At 44.2% G+C, this 12,329-nt stretch overlaps 1 protein-coding gene across 5 annotated transcripts in view; it reads left to right on the forward strand.

The window, feature by feature from the left end:
- SNX29 (sorting nexin 29) overlaps nucleotides 1-12,329 on the forward strand; it is a 1,823,105-nt gene that overhangs the window by 1,373,620 nt on the left and 437,156 nt on the right. The gene's annotated exons all lie outside the window — the stretch shown is intronic.

Raw genomic sequence — 12,329 nt, forward strand, 5'->3', positions numbered from 1 at the left:
TTGTAGACTGGCAGGCAGGCCCTGGACTTGAATTGGTAGTTTTTTTTTTTTGAAAGGTAGGCCACGGGGCGGTAGTGAGTACCGGGCATTTGCGCTAGAACCGCAGCGAATGCAGGGTCCCTGACTACAAAGGATTTTCTGTAATCTGGCAAGCCCAGTGCTGGGGCACTGGCCAAGGACTGAAACAAAGAGTTAAAAGCTTGTGTCATTTCCTCAGTATATGTGACCTGTTTTGGGGCAGTCAATGCAGTGGCAGGGCGTAGGACTGAGTCATAAAAAAAAAAACAGTCTGGGATCCATCGCCTACAGTAGATGATAAAGCTGAAGAAGGAAAAGAACGCTGCCTTATCCTTCAGGGGACCGAGACAGGTCAGGGTTGTGACTTGTTCAGGTGACACCTGTCGTGTCACGCCTGAGATAATACATCCTAGGTATTCCACCTTGTCCCTGCACCACTGGATCTTTTTGCAAGACGCCAAGTGGTCCTTGAGAAACAGGTGATTCATCAGGCTTTTCAAAGTCTGCTGCACACTGCATCCCGCTCACACTACACAACAGTAGGTCATCTACATATTGTAGTAGGACAGATCCCTGGGGTGATACCCATCCAAGGTGACTTTCAAAACCATTGAAAAGGCTGCCAGACTGTCCACACATCCCTGAGGGAGACAACTTGTCTAGGTCAGTTGTTGGCCAGGGGCCCCAGGTAAAAAGGGAAGATTTCCTGAAAATCCTCATGTACATCAATGCTAAAGAAAAAACATTGGATAAGTCTAGTACCGTGTAAGTGGTGGATGTGGCAGAAATTTTTAAGATCCCGGTAATGTCTGAAACTATTTGTTTAATCCCTGCAGGTCCTGCACCATCCTCCACTCCCCACTGACCTTTCTGACAGGATTTATGGGGGTATTCCAGGGACTAATGATGGGTTTAAGGATTCCCCTTTGTAAATACAATTTGTGGCTGTATACTCTGTAGTTTTTAGTGTGTAGTGTGTATTGTTTCTGAAAGATGCAAGAGGTGCCGGGCTTGAAAGTAGGGACATATGAAGTGCATTTGATATGTCCTACATCTGTCTTGGACTACGCCCAAATTGGGTGAGTCTCCGGGGGGGGGGGGGGGGGGGGGGCTGGTATGGACATGAAGTAAAATGTCAGGTCCCTTCGCTTAGGCATAGTTAAGTCACAGTTAACTGCTTTAGCTGTCATACCCCCTTGTAAGTCAAATTTAATGGCTATCGCCGTCCTCAATGAGGACATAAGGTCCCGTCCCATTAGACATAAAGGGAAATCAGTGAGGATGGCAAAACTTTGCTTGGTTAAGGGTCTATCCTGCAAGTCTGACACCTGAAGTGGTTCTACGGGGTGTTTGTCATTAGGTTGATTTGGAGAACGACCGGGAGTTCTACTTTCACTTTGTATGTGAGGAGGTTTTCGTTCTTGCGGATATTCCTGTTGGTGTTGTTGACCCCTTCCCTGATATCTGCCTCTGAAATCAGCTCTCCTTGGACACCTCACCGTGGTCTATAGCCCTTCCTTTGAGGACAATCAGATTTCCAGTGGGAAGGATCCCCACAGTTAAAACACCCTTGATTGTCATAGGGCTGAGGATATGACCCTCGTGGTCAGTCATTGAGAGCAGGAAACATGGCAGAAATACCAGGGGAGATTTCAAGTGTGGTTTGTGTGAATAATCCCCCTTTTGTATGAAAAACCCCGGAGGATGCTCGTTTTTTTTTTAATGTCCTCCATAAAATATTTAGGACTCTGTGTAGCCCAATCAGAATTAACAAATTTTATAATTTGTGTGACTTTAGGGTCTCTATTATTCATGGCTGTACTAACAAACAATAGTGGGCTACCAATTTCACAGGATGTTTAAATTTTAAACAACTGTGACACAAAGGAATAAAAATTTTCCCCTGTTACATCTTCTGACACTAATTCTGTTTCATTTACAGACTTTTGGAGAGGCATTTTAAGGTGACTCATTTTTAAAGAGAGGTCATCATCTTGTGACTCCTCTATTTCTTCTTCCTTGCTCTCTGACAAGAGAGCGAGAATGACTTCTGGAACTATGTATGTATGTATGTATGTATGTATTTCTGTAACATCTGTCCCATTTATTCCCTTAGAGCAGCCCTCGGTATAGTTCTCAGTGATAAAATGGGGGTCATTACGTAAGGGACAGGGGGCATGCATCTAGGGGATGAGGAAACCGTTTTCTATATTCCTTCAATGTTTTAGACCATACTTTATAACATTCAATCACGTAATCATTATTATGGGGAAATGGTGGAAAATTGTACTGTTTGTGTTGCTCACAAAATTTAGTAACCTCCTCCCAATCCTCTTGGCAACAAGGACCGTCAGTAGTTAAACCTTAAACTTGAAGAATATGAGCTCTGGATAGTATGTTTGCCCAAAAGGGTTCAGTACAATGTTTTCCATAATTTCCCAACACGAAATCAAATGGGGTGGGCTGTTCCAGCTTACCTCCTGGACCTCCCTTACCCAGCTGATTTCCCATATTCAGTTCTTATACTTTAACTTATAATATGACTTCTATTTATATACATTATTTGCAGAACACACTCTTAATGATTTTGGACAGACTATAAATTGTTCACTTGTTCTGAATTCAATAATATTCCTGACACCTTTAACAGTTAAACCTTCTTGAAACACAAAATTATTATATATATATTAAACCTTAATGTTTGTATCCGTGGTGCACCTTCACGGAACAAAAGACCCTTTTTCCCACCTTGTGATAATAACCATCATCAACATTAGCAACCAAATAGGTTTGAGATTATTTGTATACAAATAATAAGCCTGTTAAACACTCAGGGCAGCGTCCTGCCAACAAATACCCAGGAAAATGTCCTGACATTAATTCTAGAGGTTTCCAGTGACCAGTCCTTTGTAATTGAAAACTTAAATTTTCAATTATTTGTCTATATTCTTATGCTTCATCCCAGCCATCCTAGCGAGGATTTTTTCTTTATCTTATTTCTGACCCCGGCCCGCCTAGCGAGGGTCTCAACACTTATAACTCTTTAACTGAGCGAGCTACCTTCTTTCAAAGACAGAGACAAATTATATCATTGTCTTGAAAACCACAATCAAGTACATCAAGTGTTCTAGGTACAGCATTAAAACAGGCAAGTTTCTCAAAAAGACTTATAAAAAGTAATTTCAAAGAAAACCTACCTGTTCAAATGACTGCACCCCACTTCTGGTACCACTTGTAAGGCGCGCCCCTCTTCTTGAGTAGCCCGAGCTGGACTTTAGTGACCACTGGAAAGCCCTTTCAATCGATTGGGTAAAATCAGACAATCACACGAGTTGAGGATTATCATGACTACGAGTTCTTTATTTCCTGTATACTACTTTTTATGTGCTTCAAATTGCATTGTCAGCCAATCAGATTTAGACAAGACATTCAAGACATTTGACCAATCATGAAACATTAACATCTAGTGCGTCATACAGTTAACCGACTTTTTTTAGGGGAATTCTGATCAAAAGTCTCCAGACATACAGACATATATTTATATAAATGACCTTAAGAAATCATCTATAATTAAACCACATAGCGTCATTTCACCTTATGAATATTTCCTACTTCCTATAAATTCTAACAGCTAGCTCTAACCACAAATGCATCCTGTTTCTTGCAGACTTCAGAAGTAACTTGCAAAGCATGGTGTTTCACTAAACTTCAGTAAATATCTGTTTAAACTTGTCTTATTACATTTAGACTCTGCTTGAACTTAAAGGGTGACTCTCCCTACCCTTACAGCGAACGTCTTAGCTTTCTCAACAAAGAGAAAGATAGAACAGTGCCCATATGGGTACATGCAGTTGTTTTTAGTAACCAGCTTTCTGGGGTACTTCTTGTATATTCAGAGTGAACTAACATCACTTAGATATCTGGCTCTGCAGGCCACTATCTGTGATCTCTCTCCCACATTTTGGCAATCTGGAAATTTGAAGTCAGGATATGCCAGTGTTTATCAAATACTGACCTAACCTGCCACTGAGATCCATACTTTGTAATGAGCCTAACTGGCTCCTGTCCACTCACAGCCCTATTTTGATTGCCCCCACTATTCTACAGGAGGCTGTCCCGTTCAGTGCATATAGCCCCTCTCTGTGCTTCCCTGAGTACCCAGTGGGAATAGCCCCTCCCCCTAAACCTATTGTGCATTGAAGTAGCTTCTCTTCTAAATTGGTCCATTTGGGAACAATTCCTCCTAATGCAGAGGAACTGTCCAACAGTGATTGCTTGTTTAAGAGTCTCGGGATGGTGGCTCGTTGCATGTTGGAACATATTGGCTGCCATGTTCTTCCTTTAAGTATGAGTATTAAGGTGACCAGCCCTAGCTAGTCCTGAAGAAGCTTGCAATCTCTCTATGTGTGCGAAATGCATTGACTAAAGTATACATACTACAAAGTCTTGGACTTGCAAACAAATGGCTTTGGGCTTCGTTTTGTGTAAGCATCCAATGTGGACATAAGAGATGACTGGGATTAATCTCAATGAACTGAAATTATTGTCATGGCAGAACCTTGCAATCCCTAATACTGTGGATGATAAGTATCCTGGTTGTGTCATTATACTAAGTAACTGCATTGTAGCATGTAATGACCAGGTAGAGAGGAGCAATCAGCGTGACTGTTGTATCTGACACTGTATCGAGCCATATGCCAACAAAGAGAATATCTGCATCGCTAAGAGAGCTCTCTCCTAAGGTGTTGTTGCACAATAATCTCAATTGTAATCTCATGCAGTCTTAATGTGTTTGGACATCGTATGATACATGGAAACTTTAAAGCAATCCAACTAAGAAAAGATATCTGCCAGTGTGTGGTTTTTACTCAGCTGGGCAACCCCCCACCCCCCAAACGTAGGGGGGTGAAACACACATACTTTATGTAGCGGTATCTCTGAAGGAGCTGCTTGCATTTGTTCAGTCCACTACTCTGCGTCTCAACCCTAATAACAGCCTCAGTCCCCTCTGGCACCCCTGGTAGGGTGTAAGTGTAATGACCAATAAGAAACACACAGGTTATGATAAAACACAGAAACTGTCTTTATTGCAATATTACTGTGGAAGAATAACAGTATATATTCAAGTAATAAACTAGATAGCAGTAACTGAGATTTAAGAGCAATATAGCTCTCAATCCTATATTTAAGCTGCTTTCAGGGGATTCCAAACCTGGGAATGTCCCCAAGAGCAGAGATACACTTAAATGGTAAATAAAGTACAATATAACACTTTAAATTGGATTGATTACCTTAATGCCGTGTACACTCGGTCTGACTTTCTGACAGAAAACGTCAGACGGAATCCTTTCATCGGATATTCCGATAGTGTGTGGGCTTCAACGGACCTAGAAATAGAACATGTTTTAAATCTTTCCAACGGGATCAATTCCTATCTGGAAAACCGTTCGTCTGTATGCTGTTCCGACGGACCAAAAACAATGCATGCTCTGAAGTATGAGATGGAAGCACTCGGTGTGGTAAAACTACCATTCGTATTGGAGCTAGCACATTTCTCATGCTGCTAATTCTGTAATCTTTTAATGCAGCACATTATTTTCTTCTTTAGAATGCTGGAAGAATGAAGTTGTTTTGCTGCTCATATTCACACAGAGTTCTCACAAACTTCTTTCTTCATCCTCATCTCATAAATAATATTCTATTTTTTAAAAGCCTGATCTCCATATTAATGTTTACAATTATTTTTTATACTGATCTTTTATAATATTTTACTTCATCAAGATTTATTTTACGATTACTTATGTAGCGCACTACTCCCTTGGGAGCTGCAAAGTTGTTCATTACCCTTTTGTCAGTTAGCCCCGTTTCTTCCTTCCAGATGCAATTTACATACCAGATGACTTTAAAGTTGATAATGCTTTATTCTGGGGTATTACAATGAATGCTCAAGCAAATGGTATGAGATGCCCCATTAATTTATCATATTGGCATATTACATCTTTTCTCCTGGTGACTCCCTCCTGTACTTATACGTTGGCTCAGTTAGAACTTAATACTTCCAATATGGACTGACCAGCATCTCTCTGAATAATGCATTGAGTCAAACGACAAAGTCACAGGCCACTTGACTCCCAATTCTTTTAGGTCCCGGTGTATCCCTGCATGGGACGTCTGGTCTTTGTTAGATCTTTACATGGTTGCAACTTCTCCAGGGACGAGTTGTGGGTCCCCGGGACTCCTACTCCTCTGGTTATCCAGCTCTGAGGTCTCTGAACCCCCAGGCCTTCCAACCTCCGACCGGAGGCTCCGGGGTCTCCTTGAAATGTCACATCCCTTCAAGACTGCCTATGCTGATGCTGAGTGACTGTCCTGTTATTTTGACTGACTATCCTCTTCCTCCTCAATGATCCTGCTGATAGCTTGGAAGAACATTTTTGGTTCTGGGTGACACCACCAGCCTAATTTCTCAGCCTCTGTTTAACAGGGGCATGTAATACAACTTTTGATGTAAGGCTTTGCAGCAGGGCTCATTCCTGCACTCCAACTAGAGTATATGGGAGAGGTTGGAGTGTCGTGGCACCAACACCAGTGCCTAAGGCCCAATTTTTCAGCCCCTGTTTAATTAACATTTTTGATGCAATGCTTTGCAGCAAGGCTCATTCCTGCACTCCAACTAGAGTATCTGGGAGAGGTTGCAGTGTCATGACACCAGCAAGCAGTGCCTAAGGCCCAATTTGTCAGCCCCTGTTTAACAGGAGCATGTAATTACAATTCTTGATATAATATTTCACAGCAGGGCCCATTTTTGCGCCCTCCGAGAGTAACTGAGGACCACGACCACCAAAGGCCCAATTTTCTACCACTGTTCAACAAATGGCATGTAATTACAATTCTTGATATAATCGTTCACAGCAGGGTGCTTCAGCGCCCACCAAGAGTCACTTTGAGGGCTTACAGTGTTGTGGCAACACCAACACCTCTTAGGCCCCCATTTCTGCAGAGCATATAGGGCAGGCCCCTACTTTCAAACATCCAACTTACAAACGTCTCCTACTTGCAAACGGAAGGAGACAACAGGAAGTGAGATGAAAAAAGACGGACGCTCCAAAAAAATTATACAGGGGTGACAACCCTTCCCTATGTTTGCCAAAAAGCTTAAAAATTGATTTTTTGACTGGAGCTACACTTTAAAAATGTACCAGTTCAAAATTACAAACAGATTCAACTTAACACAACAAACCTACACATCCCCTGTCTTGTTTGCACCGCCTGTATACTGCTGTTCTGAGTATATAGGGCCTGGGGGCCCCACGCCTTTCCTTTTTTTAATTTGGGTACGGGGTTCCCCTTAATATCCATACAAAACCCAAAGGGCCTGGTAATGGGCAGGAGGGCTACCCATGCCATTTTTCTCAATGATTTTCATCCGTATTGCCGGAACCAGATATTACATTAAAACCGCAAGCAGTTTTAAATGACGTTTTTTTCCGTTAAATGTCATTTTGTGCAGGGACTGTTCCAAACACGGGAAACACGTGCCACTCCACAGGCATACTATAGACACCTCCCAGGCACGATATTTAAAGGAATATTTCACTTTTTCTTCACTTTAATCGTCATTAAAACCAGTGCTCCCGAAAAACTTCAAGGTCCCCAAACCCTTTTTTAGGACAATATCTTGCATATTAGCCATTAAAATTAGCACTTTTTATTTTCAATGTTCATGTCCCATAGACTTCAATGGGGCTCTAAAGTTCGCACTAATTTTCGGGCCGTTCGAAAAGTTCTGGTGCGAACCAAACCGGGGGGTGTTCGGCTCATCCCTATCAATGTGTGACACATCAGGGGTACTGTCAAAAAGAATCCCAACGTACTTTGCTTTCCTGACGCCTTCATGGCAGCACACACTGGGTTGTGACTCCGCCCCCACAACCTGACAGGATTGGATTAGCTATAAATTTGAAGGGGAGACCCCCCGCTGCATTCTCTTTTTTATCCTCACCTGACAGGTTGGACGGAAGAAGTTTCCTGTTACAGATGAATAATCATCTACCGCATTCGCCCCAGCAGGTTCAAGCCTCTCCTGTTTGGAAGTCCCTCCTGTACAGTCTCTAAAGGAGCTTCTATGGAGGGAGCCCCCTGCTCTGGTGGTCTCAAGGGGTGTTTTTTTACTGCCAATTTGACAAGCTTTAAAGAAGCTTTCTCTGCAGTGGATTCCCTTCCTTGGCTTTCCTCTTTCTTTTCTCATTTATTTTGCACCTGGCACCTTCAGGTTTTGTTTACTTTGGGGAATGTTATGTACCTTTAATTTTGTTCCCAGCGGAGGGAAGCAGGTCTTGCTGGTACCTGTTATCCTTCTTGTCCGCGGTTCGTCCCGCCGCACTGCGCATGCCCAGTCTTAGAATTTTCCTTCCTAGGCTTTTCTTAGAGCTTCCCTCTTTCAAGATGGTGCGGGGGTGCTCGTGTCACTTCCGCGCATGCGCGGAGCGTCATTCAGCGGCGGTATGGTGCCATGTTTTAAAAACACAGTGCCCCTGTGTAAATTCCAATGCATGATGTGTTGCTGGCTGCAGCTGGAAAAAGACTGATCTGAATCCCTAGATTCAGAATTCTACTAAAGGTAAGTCCCTGTGGAGTTTTCTTTATACTCTTTTTTGCTTAGTTATTTCTTTTTATGTTTAATGAATGTTGAATATTAGTAAAATATTATTTAAATAATTATGATTAAATATAAAAAAAAAATTCTATGCATTTCTAGCGGTTAGATGTTTAAAAAAAAAAAAAAAAAAAAAAAAAAGTGTTTGTGGGAATCAGTAGTCCCTTCCTGCTTATGCGTTCCTCCTTACGTTTTAGACTGTCCTGTACCTTTTCCTTATGGAGTCCACTGCCCACGCAGATCACCAACAGCAAGTTAGGTAAGAGGCTATACCGGTTAGGTACGTATTGAAGGGGAGATCAAAAGAGTGCCAGATGCTTAGTGCTGCCTTTTTTTCTTCCGGCAGCCCGGCTGAGTCAAGAACGGCAAGTTCTAGACAGGGGAGAAGATCCAGCCATACCTCAAGCAGAAAATCTCGTAGAAGCCGCTCAAGGTACCCTTCACGCCACCGAAGGCATAGCCATTCACAGCATAGCCACTCACACCCTAGCCAGTCAAGACATAGAAAATCTCCTCCTTCGCACCATCAGAGTCGCCATGCTCGTCCTGCACCAAATGCCTGCTGGGTATGCGGTGCCCCGGCTTTGCCAGACAAGCTTGCTTGTCGATCCTGCTTCAGTGAGGCCACTAGAGAAAAGGAAGCAGATGCTAGAATGGCCACGGATTTCATTAGGGAGTCCGTACGGGAAACATTGCTGGAGTCAGCTACACCGGCTATGGATAGAGCAGTTCCTAGCACATCCTCTGCGGAACCTCGTCTCACCCAAGCATCAGAATCCTCCTCTGAGGATGAGTGTCAGGATATGTCAGCCAGCTTTGACTTTTCCCTAGTGGAGCCTTTTGCGGAATCCGTTAAGGAGGCAATTGGCTGGCAGGAGGAACGCGGCTAATCCTCCCAAGGTACGGAAATATTTTCCGAATTTTAAAAGGGATCCGGAAACCTTCCCTTTTATTGAGGAACTTGAGGACCTCATCAAGGACGAATGGGAAAGATCAGATAAGAGAGCTAGCCTCTAATAGACTGGCAAAAATGTATCCCTTGAAGGAAGCGAAAGTGAGGCCCTTAATGAATGCCCCCGTCGTCGACTCCTCATTGATGCGCCTGGCCGGTCACGTAACCTTACCGATCGAGGATGCGGTCTCTTTCCGGGATATTTTGGATCGGAAAATGGATCTAGAGTTAAAAAAAGCTTATTCCACGGCTGGAGGGGCCTGTAGACCAGCGATTACTACGGCGGCAGTGGCCAGGGCCATCTCAGGATGGGCATCCGGAGTGGAGAAGGACCTCAGAGATGGCGTAGAGATGGAGAAAATAATATATTCCCTGCAGGAGATCAGACTCGCAGGGGATTTTGTGGCAGAGGCCTCGGTAGATGTTATTAGATCTTCTGCGAGGTCAATGCTGGCTTCGGTGACGGCAAGAAGAGCACTATGGCTCAAGCCATGGATAGCGGACGCAGCCTCTAAAACTAAGTGGTGTCGGATTCCATGCGATGGTTCAAACCTGTTCGGTGCCAAACTAGATTTGGCTATCTATAAAAAAAGTTTCCGGAGGGAAATCAGGTTTTATCCCTTCCGACAGAAGACCTAGGGCACAGAGAGGTCCAGCCTTCAAGCGTACTTTGCCAGACAAGTACCGGGAATCCAGATCCTACCGCCCAGGTAGGGAGTTTAGAAGGGACTGGAGGAGCACAAAACCCTCCTTTCTCAAATTACAGAAATCCAAGGCCACCCCGGCTGGGGATCAGCCAAAATCATTTTGAAGATCTGCCTGCCCACCCGGCCCAGGTGGGCGCCAGGCTGAAAAGCTTTTCCAAAATTTTGGCAAGACACATAAAAGACTTATGGACACTTTCCACAATAAAATTTGGTCACAAATGGAAGTTCAAGAACAGTCTTCCACCAAACTACTTCCACGCAACCAGGCTCCCGTCTTCATTGTCCAAGAGGAGCCTGTTAGTGAAATACGGAACTGAGACAAAAGGGTGCAATCCTAGAAGTACCATCACACCAAAAAGGGAAAGGGTTCTATTCCCCTCTTTTTTTAGTGAAGAAAAAGACAGGCGACTTGCGACCCGTACTGGACCTCAAGAGACTCAACAGAGGCATCCAAGTGGAGTCCTTCAAAATGGAGAGCTTACCGTCTATCCTCCTAGCAATAAACCTAAATGACTGGATGCTTTCTATAGATTTGTCGGACACTTATCTTCATGTGCCAGTTCACCGTTTTTTCAAAAATTCCTGCCCTTTGCCATAAATCAACACCACTTCCAATTTCAGTGTCTTCCATTTGGCATTTCCTCGGCTCCCAGGACATTTTCCAAAATTCTGCTGCCACTAGTAGCTTTCCTCAGGGAGAAAGGATTGCGAGTCCACCACTATCTGGACGACATCCTGATGTTAGCAGAGGATCAAGAATCTTTGACTCTCCACCGGGAGATTCTCCTTGCAACCCTCCAGAAATTTGGGTGGATAGTCAACTGGAGAAAGAGCAGTTTGCAACCTACACAGAGAATGGTCTTTCTGGGGGCAGACCTGGACACCAAATGAAACAGGATACAGCTTCCACAGGAGAAGGTCAGATCTCTAGTACAGAAAATGCAAAGGCTATTGTCGACAAATCAGTTGCCAGCCAGAGACTGCCTAAGTGTACTGGGGTCCATGTCAGCAACTATACCTAGGATACAGTGGTCTCAGTGGCACATGAGACCTCTCCAGAACTCATTTCTCAGGCAGTGGGATGGAGTATCGATGTGTCAAACCATCTTGGTCTCCAGTACAGTGAAGCAGTCGATATGGTGGTGGACACACCACAGCAATCTCAGGAAATACAGGCCGATAGTCCCTCCAGCCTGCCAGACGGGTTGGGGAGCCCATTTTCGAGACCTGGCAGCTTCAGACTTTAGGCTTAGTCTCCAACATCTTGGAGCTCAGAGCAGCTTTCCAAGCCTTGCGAGCCTTTGCGCCACTCCTGAGAGGCAAGAATGTAGTTATCCACATGGACAACAAAGTGGCAGTGGCCTACATTCAGAGGCAGGGAGGTACCAGGAGTGTCACTCTGATGGAGGAAGTTCGGCCCATTTTAGATTGGGCTCAGATACATCTTTCAAGCCTAAGAGCAGTATATGTTCCAGCAGCGCAAAACATGTTAGCCGACTGCCTGAGTCAAGAGACTTTTTCCAACGAGTGGTCCCTGAACCCTCGAACCTTCACTCTTTTGATGGAACTTTGGGGAATGCCGGAGATAGACCTTGCAGCTACCCCAGCAAATACCAAATGCCTCAGGTTCCTATCAAGAGGGTAATTTCCATCGGCAGAAGGGGTGGACTGTCTGAGTCACCCATGGAATTTCAGGCTGGGATACATTTTTCCTCTAATTCCATTAATCGCAAGGTTTTTATCCAGACTCCGGAGATCCTCAGCGCTGGTGATCGCAGTTATCCCACTATGGCCGAGGAGACCATGGTTCACGACACTTCTGCAACTCAGCCTTCAACCTCCTATTCCCCTTCGGGTATCTCCAGATCTTTTGTCCCAAGGTCAGTTCCTGCACCCAGCTCCGGAGAAGCTGCACCTGATGGCCTGGAAATTGAGAGGGCTAGGCTGAGAGCCCAGGGATGTTCTCAAGAGGTCATATCGACTCTAATGCAAGCTA

This window comes from Lithobates pipiens, unplaced genomic scaffold (genome assembly GCF_037356315.1).
Source record: "Lithobates pipiens isolate NorthernLeopardFrog02 unplaced genomic scaffold, aLitPip1_a1.2 Scaffold_22, whole genome shotgun sequence".
NCBI classification, from domain to species: domain Eukaryota; kingdom Metazoa; phylum Chordata; class Amphibia; order Anura; family Ranidae; genus Lithobates; species Lithobates pipiens.